Raw genomic sequence first — 13,724 nt, 5'->3', positions numbered from 1 at the left:
CAATTATGTGTCTGCAGTTTTTATGTGCTTCTTTCCATTTATAGCTTCCTCTTTCTTCAATAAAATCCATCAAGAGTAGTGGCCGTATGGGTGATTTTCTATTAGTACTGTCTCTTGAAACTCTAAAACCCAGTCTTCACACAATTTCATTGAAAATATCAACACTTCCCAGAATTTTTGATCCTGACAATTCTACTAGGAGTAAATGGCATAGGTACCCTCTAGCATTTAAATTTTAATCCCAGCCTTGCAGCTGGTGGACCTGAGGAGATGGAGCTGCAATAGCCTCCTTTCTTTAGCTAATTTGGTCCTTCATTCAAAACTTTGAAGGCTTTGTTTCTAGATTCACACCTGGATCTTGATTACTTCGAGTTGTCTAAAACAAGCCAGGGAACAACGTATTGGCTTGGAGGTGCAGAAACCATGGGTTAGTACACCTAAATCTCCATGTAAGAAAAATAATCTTAGCATCTGAACCAGCCAATGAAAGAATATATTTCTTTTACTGGCTATAATAATGACATCCCGGTATGAACAATATTTTTAAGACCGAAAGTTGCCAAGTTCCAATATTTGACAGTAAAGACTTTCACTAGATTTTGATGTGAATATTCTAGCTAATTCTTTCAGATGTTTCTGCCTTCTTATCTGTATTTCCAGAAATTAATCTCTATTTGCTGCAATATTAATCTTTTCCCTCAAAGGCAATCTATTTACTAAAACAACTTTTTACCATCTCCCCATTCTTCAGCAGTATCTTCATTCATTTAAATGAATAAGAATAGGAAATTAGCACATGGAGAACTGAAAGACAGCTGCCCATGGTATCTTCTATCCGTATCGATCTGCATGGAATACCTACTACCTCGTGGTGGTGAATGACTGCTCCAAAATGCAATTATAGCTGTTTGAGCCCACCTAGAGACTTAAAGATCCTATGACAAGAAGACCTGATTGTGTGTCAAACCCAGGCAATATTTTACAGGGTTCTAGAGAAAATTAATCATTTTAAGAGAATGGATCCTTCCCTAAAATGATATGAGGAGCTTTGTGTCACAGAATATATAGGACAGGAATTGTCCCAATGTTAGTAAGAAATCTGTTCACTTATGGAAATGTGTTGGCAGTTTCTTCTCCATTCCTCTCAGAAAAGGAGAGTTCATCACCATTATATTTATATCTAGCTGCTATACACCCAGCAGCAGTGTTCTTTTCTTCACACAGGCTCATGTGTACAGCAGTGTATTGATGATGTCTGGATGATCTGTATGTCATAAGAATTGTTTGTGAAAACTGTGCTTTTTCTTAAAGAAATATGTCACTATTTCTGAAATATTTAGCAGTTCTCTGGCCATATTTGGAGTTCAGCTGTTTCTGAATTAATTTGTGAACTGAATTACTTCTATTTTATGTTTAGAAATTTTAATTTATGTCTTCTGCTAATGGAGCAATCATTTTGAGAGCAAAACCTTTAACATAGTCCCTTTAATGTTTTTTTCCTAAGCTGTTGTCAGCCTAAGGAACATATTGGTACAGCTACGTGGCAACGTATACATAATTTTGAAACATATATTAAAGACACCAAGATAAATTCAAGTGAGCAAACCAGTTTGAGTTCACAAAATAGCAACGTTATTTTAACTATTACCCAAATGAATGTTCTAGTAACTATCATTCTATTTGTTGGTCTGAAAACAGATATGAATCTGTACACCTGGTTTCAAACCTCCCCCTACTGTGCTTATGAGCTTGTCATATATCTAGCTACAGCTTACTCACAATGATACTACCAGTGAAAGCAGAAGCCACCACAGTGAAATAGTCTCTCTACGTGCCCTATCTGTTCTACCATTCTTCCACCAAATAATGTTTCCTCCCTGAGAGGTGAATCCTTCTGATTTGCTTTTCACACCCGCCATCTTCATGTGTTTATAATTGACAGAAGGGCAACTGCGAAGCAAGATCTAATTTTAAGCAATACAGTGAACCAATGCTGAACATTTTAGTTATTAGTTAAGGACAATAAATGCATACAAAATCCTTTTACGTATCTTAATGAATTATGCTGCACCATAAATTGTGTGGAGTTTTGCCGTGGACACTTTTCCTTCAGTGAACAGCTAACTGTCTCAAATGAGAAGTTTGAGGAGATTTTTTTTTTTAGATGGCATGGTTTATAATACTTCTTTTAAATATTTCACTAGTGTTTCAGAAATTTACTGCACACAAAAACAGGGAGTAAATTTATGGAGTCCTTCTGTTTCCACAGTGTTCAAATGTCAGTGTTTTTCTCCTGAAGTCAATATACAGAGGACATCTATGGAGCAAATGAAAATGTGAGTAGGCATATCCACACTAATTCTTGCCTACCTAATGCAGGAAATGAGAGTAATGAAGACACAATAGGTTATAGCCCAGATGCCCTAGTGCAAACCCACCTTCAGGAGCACTCTATGCCGATTCTAGGCTGGGACCTGAAACATCTGTAATATAACATATTCTGTTCAGCTAACTGGAAGGGAGAAGAAAAGTCAAGTTGAAGTCAGGATACAGAGGCAGGGCAATAATCTCTTAAACTACTGTGGTAAGGGCTCATCTGTCAGTATCAAATTTCTGTCACCACGTATTACTCAAGCTAGAAAGAATGATTCTACTTTGGGTGCACCTATCCATACAACAAATGTACATTTCTTGAGTGTTGTCACATCTACCAGTTGCATGCTGGGATTAAAATTTAACTGTTAAGGTGTACCAAAGTAGAGCAATAATAAGGTTTTCTACCAAGTCACTAGGTCTTTTTTCATAATTTATTCTGAGTAGAAGTCAATGGAGTCACAGCAGTCTCTGGGTGAATTTCTGGCTGCCTTGTTATCTTAAAAAAATGTTCTCTGGTTAAAAATTTACAGTTCACTAGGCAGAAATGGAAAAGAAAACATCAGAAAAGTCCATGTTCCAAAAAGTATTCTTCTTCTGTATGTCTTAACAAATGTTTATATTTCATTTGCTAGCAGATAAAGTTAGAAATGTCAGTGTTAACTTGAAACTGAAATCCTTTATGGAAGGTATTATAGTAAAGTTTTATTATTTTCAGTTTTTTTATAGTATAATGTGAGGTTAAGAAAATTCCACCTTTAAATATGTTATATCTTATTCATATTTGAGTCACATATTGGAAGGGAGCTTTGATGTTATACTCAAGGACAAAATCACAATAATTATTCCTTAGAGATGATGGGGACCCAAAGGTAATGTCACAACTACATTATACTATTCTAGAAATAAGTCACATCTTCAACAGTGCTATTGAAGAAACAAAAAATGAGACAAGGAAAAAATATTGCTTCCCATTTTCAGCTTTCAGACATGCTTTAGAAACAGACAGCAGCAGGTATATTGAAAAATGTATACTTATGCATAATGTTTTATGCAAAGGACAATGCTTTCTCCACTTGTACAAACATATAAATGTATTTCACTGAACCATGGATAACTACTCCTTCAGTTGATTTTATTGTATCACTTCTGAGCCCCAAACCTGTACCTTGCGAAAGCCAGAAATCTTTTTTTTATGATTATCACTAATTTTAATCACTGATTTCATGTGAAATTATTATATTATACTGACAGACCACAACATTGGCATCTATTGTGTACTTTGAAGTTCTGGATCTCTTAATTTTGCTAAAAGTGAAGTAATAATCCTTATGCATGAGAAGAAGAATGAGAGACTTGTTAATTGACAGTTGAAATCTAGGAGCAGTATTTCTTAATCTTTAAAATGAGAACTAATGTAAGTTCATTAACATTATTAATGTGAGATGAAGCAACATGTATCTGTATACATGTGTGTATTTTATATATATATATATGTTTACGTGTATCTTAGCCAACAGTGTTTCATGATATTTTAAAGGGAACAGAAAAAATCTGGTGTGCAGGGAAGGGGAAGGTTTTACATACTTCACAGGGTACATGAGAGGGGTGAGAAAATCCAGATTTTGTGGTAACATCAGAGTAACTAGATAGCTGGTACCTTTTTACTTTTCTAGTCTAGTACACCACCACATTTCAGATAATAAGAAGAACCATTATAGATTAATAGAAAAATAGAATAGGATCCTATAAAGAGACCAGAGTTTGTACCAACAACTTTTAATATTAAAAATGTTTAAGTAGAGCTGGAGCACTTCTATTGCCATGTGCGACTGCATAATACACACACTCATATATCAACATTAATATCTATATGTACATAAAACATACATAGAAATGCATACATGCCTCTCTCAGAGCCTGGGATCAAGTACAGAAAACAGTTTTTCACCGCCTGTACAGTTGCATGGTATTGTTGGAGGGACTTTTGAGGGGCAAGAATAACTGGTCTGTGAAGAACTAGCCACTGGGATTAGTCTAGCATAGTTTATCTATGTGATAGACATGTTCCCATTATGTTTTTTTGCTTTTCAGCTCTCCCTTGGCTTTATGAATTTCCAGGCACTGGAAGCTATAGTAAACAATATGCAAAAATTTACTTGCCTATGCCCTCATCTTCATATTCAGGATGTAGATCACTGCTGCTATGCATCTTGAAAGCATGAAGAAGGTGAATGGATGTATATGTTATTTGACCAGAAAGATTTGGTCTGCAATGGAAAATGTCTAAAGAAGATGGGAAGATAGTAAGACTTACAAATGGTGGAAGAGGATAGTCTGTCTAAAGAGACTGGAGGATTGCAACTGGCCAATACTTTCAGCTAGCTGAATCTTGCAGGTTATGCAGACTTAGTGGCATAACTTCCAGTGCTGAAGGTTTGGCTGGGCAGGAAAATATCTTGGTTATTTCTTAGAAAAAAAAAGACTTGAAAGATTTGAGGTTATCTACCATTCTGTGATGTCTGCTAAGGAAACAGGAAGATTCTTAGTCTCAGTTGCTGGCTTAACTCGAGTCCATGAATGGGTTGTGAATCAGCAGAAGAGAAATTTGCTGCTGGATCTATCTGCAGAGAGGAGAATGTTAAGAATAGACACAGAAAAGCACCAGAGAATATCTTATGTAAACTGAATTTAAGAGTTTTCTTCTTGAAGGTACTGAAGGACAGCACATGGAAAACTTGCCTTTTAGGGAATATCAAGATAGAAAGTACTAGGTTATATTATAAAAAGTTTGTCTTCCCATACACAAAGGTGAACAAAGCAATGGTGGTGGTGGGGAATGCAAATAATATCCTGTCAGACTACTCCCAGGCTTATCACAGGAGAGTAATCAGCCCATAAAAGGTCCATCTCCACAAACATGAAGGAAGACAAACACAACATGACAGGCAAGTTACTGAAAAGCTGTGGTGGGTTGATGCCAACCAACAGCCAAACCTCACCGAGCCACTCACTTACTCCACTCAACAGGATGGGGACATAACATTAAAACACCTTTCCTCTCTCCTTTCCTAGGCTTAATTTCACTCCTTCACTCCCAACTCCTCTACCCCAACCATTAGCAGCACATGAGGGGAATAAGGCACATCTCACAGAATATGTCCCTGCAGTCCTACAGCTGACAAAATCTTGACATCTACACCCTATATACAGGCCAACAGCAAGGCAACAGAGTCTTTTCCCAGATCTTCCCAGGGATGTCACAGGAGTTCACTCTGCTCTACGGTTTGGCGATGATGCCCATCACCATGAGGCAAATTTCCCATGTGTAGAAGGGACTGACGCTTTTGAAAATGTGTCCCATGTGCTTGAATTATTCACCAAACCTCTAGATGACTGTGAGGGAAAATCCTGGGAAAACTCAAGTAATTGAATTGAGAACAATCTAGCTTATTGTCAAAAATGAGATGTAAATTGGCTCTTGTGGGTGGAATTGGTTTATTTGAATAAAATGTATACTTAAAGACACATATTCAGGGTCTTTTGAAAGCAGGTAGCCCACCACAAATGGAGATTTAAATTGTGACAGCCATGAAACATATAGAGACCTGAGAGAAACAAGCTAAGACTAGGTTCTCTGTGAACTGCCATGTGGAATTTGAGAAACCCAGGTACAATGGGAAATAAACATCTGCAAAGCAATTTCCTTAACTGACAGAAAAATTTCAGCCTTTATGGAGTCAGGTAGCAGGGTTCCAATTCATACAGCAAAGGCTAGGAGCCTTTAGGAGGGACAAAATGTACAAATTTCAGCCTCACCATCCTATGACAGATTTGATATATTCAGACCTCTCCTAACATCCGTGTCTCTATAGTCACCCCTGAACTAAACTTAACCCTGTAAATGATGCAGGCAGCACATGTCGATACTGTCACTAGTGCTCACATTGTGTCTCTGCCATCCTCCTGCAGGGAATCTGGATATGCTCCTGGAGGTGCAGGAGACTGTTCCTGAACCCAGGGGACACTGCAAAGGAGCTGGGACCCTCCAGCCACACTCGAGGGTCTACCCTGGATGAGCACCATCAGTGAACCCCCAGGGTGTAGAGGGGCCTGTCTTTATATGAATCCTGCTGCTGGGCTTGTCTCAGGGTGGATCTGATCCTGGCTTTGCTCTGAACCTGACCTTAACCCCCGTGCTGCTCAGCACAAGGCTGTTCATGTGTGTGCTGGGAATGTGTGCTCAGCCCTGCTGCTGGAGGCCTGGAGCTGTGGCTGCCTTGTCTCTGTCTGGCTGCCACATCTGGCAGCTGCTGCCAGTGCCCATGCACTACCCCTGACACAGGTCCTGTGGGACTCACCAGAATTGCCCTGTGCTCCTGGTGTCATCATGCTGTCAGTTCACCTGCTCGGGGTGGTCCAGAGGTCTGGTCCTCTCCTTATACCCACTGCGTGCCAATTAAGTCATCCTCCGCAACCAATCCAGAGTAAATGAAACTGTCTGGGGGAAGAAAGCCAAGTATAGAGCAAAAAATGTAGATGTGAGTTCCCTTTATCCAAATCAATTGCTCTACAGTAAGACTTATGTGCCGAGAAACCCTCACAACAAATCCCAGCACATCTACCGTGAAAGCACAGCTGTGCTGAGCTGTGCAGAGCAAATCTCTCACTATTCTAACTTCTGTCCTATTGGCTACAAAATAATGAGGTAGCAGGATCAGAGAGGTTTAGCCTGGGCACCTGAAGAGACTTGGTCTCCAGCTGTGAAAATCTTGATGGCTGCCAGTTTAAATGGGAGTTCAAGTGCAGATGACAGCAAACAGTGTGATGGTAGGAAGAGAGACTGCTGGGAGATAAGGGTGCAGGGACAGGACTCAGCTTCTTCAGTGGCTCTTCAGACCCCATCTCTACCTGAGCTTCCCACTGCAGCCATCTAAGGAACTGGCCGAGAGACCAGGGCTTCCTCACTAGTGCAAACCACCAGAAGAATAGATATCTCTTTCTGATACACAGTTACATATGGTAAGCATTCAGACACAGTTCTTAATACCTACCGGCCTTATCTTCTCCTGTAGTTAGGAAAGACATGCAGATCATCTTTTTCTGCCTGATACTGTCAACAGAGGGGCCAGTGAAATAGGTGGGGCTGACTGATGGCAGCTGAATGTATTCTTCAGTTTTAAATAAAAGTTGCAATGGACCCACTCCCTGTACCCACACTGAAAAAGCAAGCAGAAGTCTCTAGATTCAGTTCTGATGCTGCTCCCACCTGTAAGCAGTGAGGATAGAAGCCAGTTTAGTCTCTAAATTATATTCTAAAGGAGCTCAGATGTGGTCACTATGCTTGTTTTTCCAGGTTCCAGCTGTGAAATTACATTAAAAGAAACTAAAAATATTTTTTCTATTACTGCTTTTTCATGCAATCAGATTCCATACTTACTACAGGGATGTTATTTACCTGTCAGGATAAAAACAAGTTAAAAGTTTGTAAGAGGAAGTCCTGGAGACATTCCTTCTACTTCTCTGAGCTTCATGTGATGGTGTTTTGGGGGGCTCCCGACTTCAGTGTGACAATGTAGCATAATTAGGATTGACAAGCTGAAACTTAAAATTCTGGTTTTGGTTCTTTGGGTGTTGTTTTTTTTTTTTTTTAAAGAGTGACATCCAATTACTAAATAAGAGAAAGAAAGTGATGACAATCTCACTTGTTATTTGTATTTAGGACTAGAATAGAAAACAAACTAAAAAAGAATACTGGGAGAAGCTGTCCTGTCCTTTCTTGGTTTCTTCAGATATTGGCAGTCTAAAAAAAGCCTCTTTTTCCTCAGTTATATAATTAGAGGAATTCATACATTTGCATTCAGGAAAACAGTCACTTTCAAATGTGTTCTACAAAGCCATTTTATGAAAAGAGCCATTTCCAAATCACGCTGTTCTTCTAAGTGCGCTAAAGCATAAAGTGTAATTAGACTTCTTGCCTTAGAATTTAGTGGGAAACGTTTAAAAAGAATTCAGCCCTCCTTAAAGCATGAGTCATCGGCTGGCTGGGGGCCTGAAGAGCTACAGCACAGTCCTCTATCCCTTTGTTAAAAGGGATGCTTGTATATGAACTCACCGTTACAAAAAAAGAGACATATGTTTTGCTGGTGGCATTCCCATATGTCTGCAGGGAGATGCTGAGAATCTGTTCCTGTCTCTGTCTCTAGGACTCCCATTCCAATTACAATAAGGACCAGCAGAAGAGTCCTCATGCTCTTTGCTGCTGGAAGAAGCACTGGGAAACTCAGAGAGGGACCTTCTGTTTTGCCAGCCTGGAGGAGGATCAGCAGACAAAGTCCTTTCAGCCCATCACTGAAGTGAGATACATACAGATCTGCTCTGTGGCTCATTGAGGAATTGTTTGCTTGGTATGTAAAACAGCAAAGGGATGGACCATACTCAATGAAGGTTACATCTTTAGACCATTTTGTAGCCTTTGAGTGTATGTGAACTTCAGATCTCTTATTTTCAAAGGATTATAATTTGAATGTAATTGGGCAGCCCTGAGAGCCAAAAAAGCCTTCTTGTTATGTATGTAGTGACTGTAGCAACTCCTTCATCTGCAGAAGTGCTAAAGCTTTTAAAAGAAACATTTATAAGACTGGATTTTTCTTCTGGCTTTTTTTTTTTTTTACTTATTATTTTCAGACTGGGGGAAATTGTGTTTTGGCACATCTGTTTTGGAAATTACATGAAGTAAAAATTAAAAAGATAATAATCAATTGCAGCAAGCACTTAAATGAGAGAATTCAAGCCCAAACAATTTAAGAATCACAAAATTGTAATTAGTGGGAAACAAGTTTTATAATAAAAAATTGTTAGTCAATCTTAACTATATGCTAAATATTCCATTTGTTACTTATTTATGAGTATGAAAAATTTACAAGTCAGCCTGCCCCCACTTCCAATAAAGTGGATGCATTCAATGTGGGAGTCACGACTTCTCCAGGAAAGCTAATTTTCACTTGTGCTGTTCAGTGTGGCCTCTAGAGAACCCCTCATACTCATTTAAAATCAGATTCAAAGTGGTCTTTGCCAGCCAGTGTCAACTCATTTGGAGCACTGTTGTGTGTCAGAGGATGGAGGTTTAATACCAGCCTCATCTCATCCACATCCTTCATTCATGGTAACACGGCAATTTAAAATACAGAAGGCAGGAGACTAATCCATATGTTTCAGTCAGGAATGCTTAAAGACTTCAGTTTTCTTTGAGACATTTTCTAATCTTGGTGCAACTTACTGTTAGGGTTCAGTTGACTGTAGCGCTGCAGTATTTCACTCAAGGAATGTCCTAGAGGAAAACCACAAAAGTGTCATACAGAAGAAAAACAAAATGGTGGTCTAGAGAGGAGTTACAGAGTTTATGATAAAAACACCTTGAAATTTGGAGGTTTGAGTGAGGTATGCACATGCCTTTCCAAGATTTGGGCCTGTTTTATTTATAGGAGAAATAATGTGTGCCCAGAGAATGCATAAAGATGGCTTACATTTAACTAAAATAAGGAGAGTTTTTTGTAATGACATTTTGATTTTCTCAGGATAAAAAGAGTTGTTGTTCAACATTTTCATGAAGTGGAACACGCACGAACCAACTGTATGGTAAATTTTCTGTCAAAGATACACAATTCTCATGTTGCTCTTTAGCTCTGACAAAATGCTTCTTGCACCATTAAAGCTGAGTTCTGCTGAATGCTTATTTATTTAAAATAATCTGTGAGCATTTTCTGTAGCTGACTGAGCATGCTTTTAATAGTTATTTACCAGACAGTATACATGGAGACTGTAGGATATACAGAAGGGAAGCATCCTGTGGAAAGATAATGGAGGTCTATATGTGCATTCAGTATCTCTGTCCCATTCAGCTGTTAGCTTTGTTATCTGTACTATCAGAGTGTGCATTTTTGTGCTATTTCTCATCCAAAGCATTACCCATTTTTTTTAAACTGTTCTGCCATTCAGTAAGTAATTTGGATTGACTCTACAACATAAGACAAGATACCAGCTGCTTCTGGCAACTGATTGTATTCTTATTTATTACGGTCTTAATGCATGCAATACACACTAATCACAGTATTACTTTAGCTTTTGAATCAGCCTAATAAGCTTAATGCCATTGAGGGGTTTGCCTCTTGTCAGATCAAATTTTACAGGTATTGTACTGGAAGGATCAGAGTTTCTGAAGCAGAGTCATTGGTGAAATCCTGATTTTCTTGCTGTTAGCTGGAGTTTTCCCTGAAACTTAGATGACAGTCAGCTTTCTGTGAGGAGTTTCTCATTTTTGAGGGAGAGGTCTAAGATAAAAGGTCTGGGATGTTTCAAATTTGGTGTTGATCCTTTCAAGAAATCAGGGGTCAGATTGAACTCATGTGGGCCCTAAGAAAGGGAGAAGCATCAGGAGTGAGGAGAGAGAAGCTTCTCCCTAATAAAAATCCCTCTCTAACCATTCCCCTCTAAAAAACTCCTGAACCACTCATGCCAAATCATTTGATGCTAACCAATGCAAAGCTCCACCAAGAAGGCCACTTTGTATTCTTCTCTCATGTTAGCCTCCAAGCCAAGAGTGTTGTACTCACCTTACAGTACAAGGCATCTCTAGAGTGAAACACTGTGAGACCAGGGTGCTCAGACACACTTGTCCCTGGCAGCTGTCCTTCCTCAGCCACCACTTCTAGAACTCAAGAAGCCTCTTACCCTGGTTTTGGACCGGAGCTGAGGAAGACCTGCCTTTGGAAGATAGTCCAATGCAGGACTGCAAAGGCCTTTTCTTGCATATATGTTTGTCATGGTTGCAGTAAACAGCTACCTCAGTTATACTCTGTTCCTCTGACCTCAGGTGACTACAAGGAGGAAAGCTTTGTCATTTATTTGCAACCCTTTCAGTAACCCTAGACGTAATATTTAGCATAGGTAGCTGCCTGTTATATGACAACACTTAGATAAAGATGATAGAGACCTTTAACATATGATTTAAGGAAACATATGGTGTTGAGGGGCTCTCACATGATGGATGATCTCATTGCTCTCTACATCGTAGCAGGCAGTTACAAAGATGATGGAACACTTCTTGTTAGTGCCAGATACTAAACCAAGGAAATACCCTAGAGATACCTTCTAAGGGTTTTGCGGTTTTTTACTGCTCAGCAGCTGGGACCCTGCTCTAGCACCACCATCATGCCAGGCTGATCCCTTGTACAGTCAGAATTGATAACTCAACTGGTTTATACCATGGCATGCCATGATATATTTACAACGGACAGGGAGATTTTGCAAAGAGAAGCCAGTGCCAGCACTGCCCTCTTCTACTTCAGCCATCTCCCTGGAAGATTTTGAGACCCTTTCTCCAAAAAGCTACTCCAAATGGAAAAAAAAAACAAACAGTGGCAGCCTTGATACCAGGTCTTTTCTGAGCAGTGGCTTTCACATGGCCTGTGGCAGGGGTAAGAGGCAACAGAAGGCAGCGTGTGCTCACTGCAGTGATCCCTCCTGAGGAGGCCACCCAAGCAGGGGTGACTTATCCAGTGCTACACTGCATTTCTGGTGTGTGTTCCCAGACCAGCCTGTGAAATATTTGGCTTAGGGGTAGGATGTTCTTGTATAGGTCAGCTGGGGTTACTGTTTCTGCATCCCTACGTTTATCCCCGAGAGCCTGTAAACTCCGTGGTGCATATCTTGCATGATCCAAATGTTGCTCTTCTCCGTGACTCAGAGGGTTTCCCCCTTTGTAGGCATCCTCTGCAGAGCGGCTGAGCCTGTGCTACAGAGTCTTTGTAAAATCATTGACCTGCGAGATGGAAATATCCTGGGGGCATGAGATGATGTCAAAGTCACATTGCCTTTGGGGTGTGTACTGGAGAGCAGGCCTGCTTTATCACTAAATATTCACAGGTAAAAGTCAAGGTCACGGCGCAATGGCTGGAGACACCCCAGAAGGCACTGTCAGGGCTAAGCAGACCCAGCATTTCAACAGAGCACCCTCACAAGGCTTGCAAGTGTCTTTCAAGGCCAATATGCTCTTGATGCTTGGGGAATTTAGCCTTATCTATATTGTCTGGCATGACTAAAGCATGAGGTAGTGAAAATGTACAATTGTTTGCCTTCCTCTTTAAGCACTTAAGCCCATTTTTATATACACTATTAACATGCGCACAATCACTGTGTACCTGTTGTCTGATTCTTTGTAGATCTGTGCCTAATCAAGCAATCCACTTTTCTGCTGGTGAGTCTGAGCATAAATGCCTTAAGGCTGAAACTGTAACACAATTAATAAGATGCTTGGTGGCCCTGACATGCCCAAGGGAGAATTCCCAAGGAGTGTTTCTCCATAATCTTCTAGTGGAGCCTATTGCTATGACATGATGAGAGATGATGCCACACAAACTGAAGCTGGCATATTACAGTACAGTAGCACTGGATGTCAAGAACTTGTGTGTGAATGGATGGTGAGAGCCTTCTTGTATCTAACTTGAGGCAAGTGGGGTAAGCTCAAAAGAAAAGAAAAAGGTAAAATAAGGCCACAACAGCCAGTGACTTTGTAATTAAGCCCATTGTTCAAATATTCAAGTAAAATTCCTTCTCTGAACCTCTTGAATGTTTTAACAGTTCAACAACTATACTGCTCCATTTTCATGCTGGTTTACGTGCTTCAGTCTTTCTAAGACAAAATGGTTGGCAACTTGTGTTTTGTACATTTTCTGTGTTGGTAATTGTTTTCTTTTTCACATTTCATATAGTGAATATATAATATATATTTGTGTTTCCATATTCCATTATGCATCTCATCTATTGTATCTCCTCTGGCATTTCACATGCCATGCTGCATTAACATTTCAATTCTTGATTTGCTTGTCATTATGAATGATCATTATCACAAATCATTTTATTTCTGATTTCACATCTCATTACTCATTTTCCAGATCCTCATGGTGGATTTCAGCGTTCATGTTACATCATACACCAAGGGGTTTTCTTCCCATCAAACACCAATTTTTCACAATTTATCGATTTTTCTTTCTGCATTTTCATCATGCATTTACCCTTTCATAATTTTTGCTACTGCATCACATGATTCACTACTTTGCATCTTATTTCTTTTTTCTTCTGTGATCTTAAAGGTGCATTTCTGGTCTTGCCTATCATTACTTTTTCAGATTTTGTATTTCGTGGCTTATTCCAATTTTTCAACTTACTATGCATTTCTGATGTCAAATCCTATTATGAGTTTTCCTTTTCACATCTCATTACCCACTTTTTTGGTTCTGCATCTCAATATGAATGCTTTTTCACATCTCATTTCCAGTTTCCAGTTTTGGTTT

Source organism: Athene cunicularia (assembly GCF_003259725.1).
Source record: "Athene cunicularia isolate RWA chromosome 2 unlocalized genomic scaffold, athCun1 chr2_part1, whole genome shotgun sequence".
Taxonomy (NCBI): domain Eukaryota; kingdom Metazoa; phylum Chordata; class Aves; order Strigiformes; family Strigidae; genus Athene; species Athene cunicularia.
The sequence above is the reverse complement of the archived record's forward strand: the minus strand, read 5'-3'. Positions refer to the sequence as shown.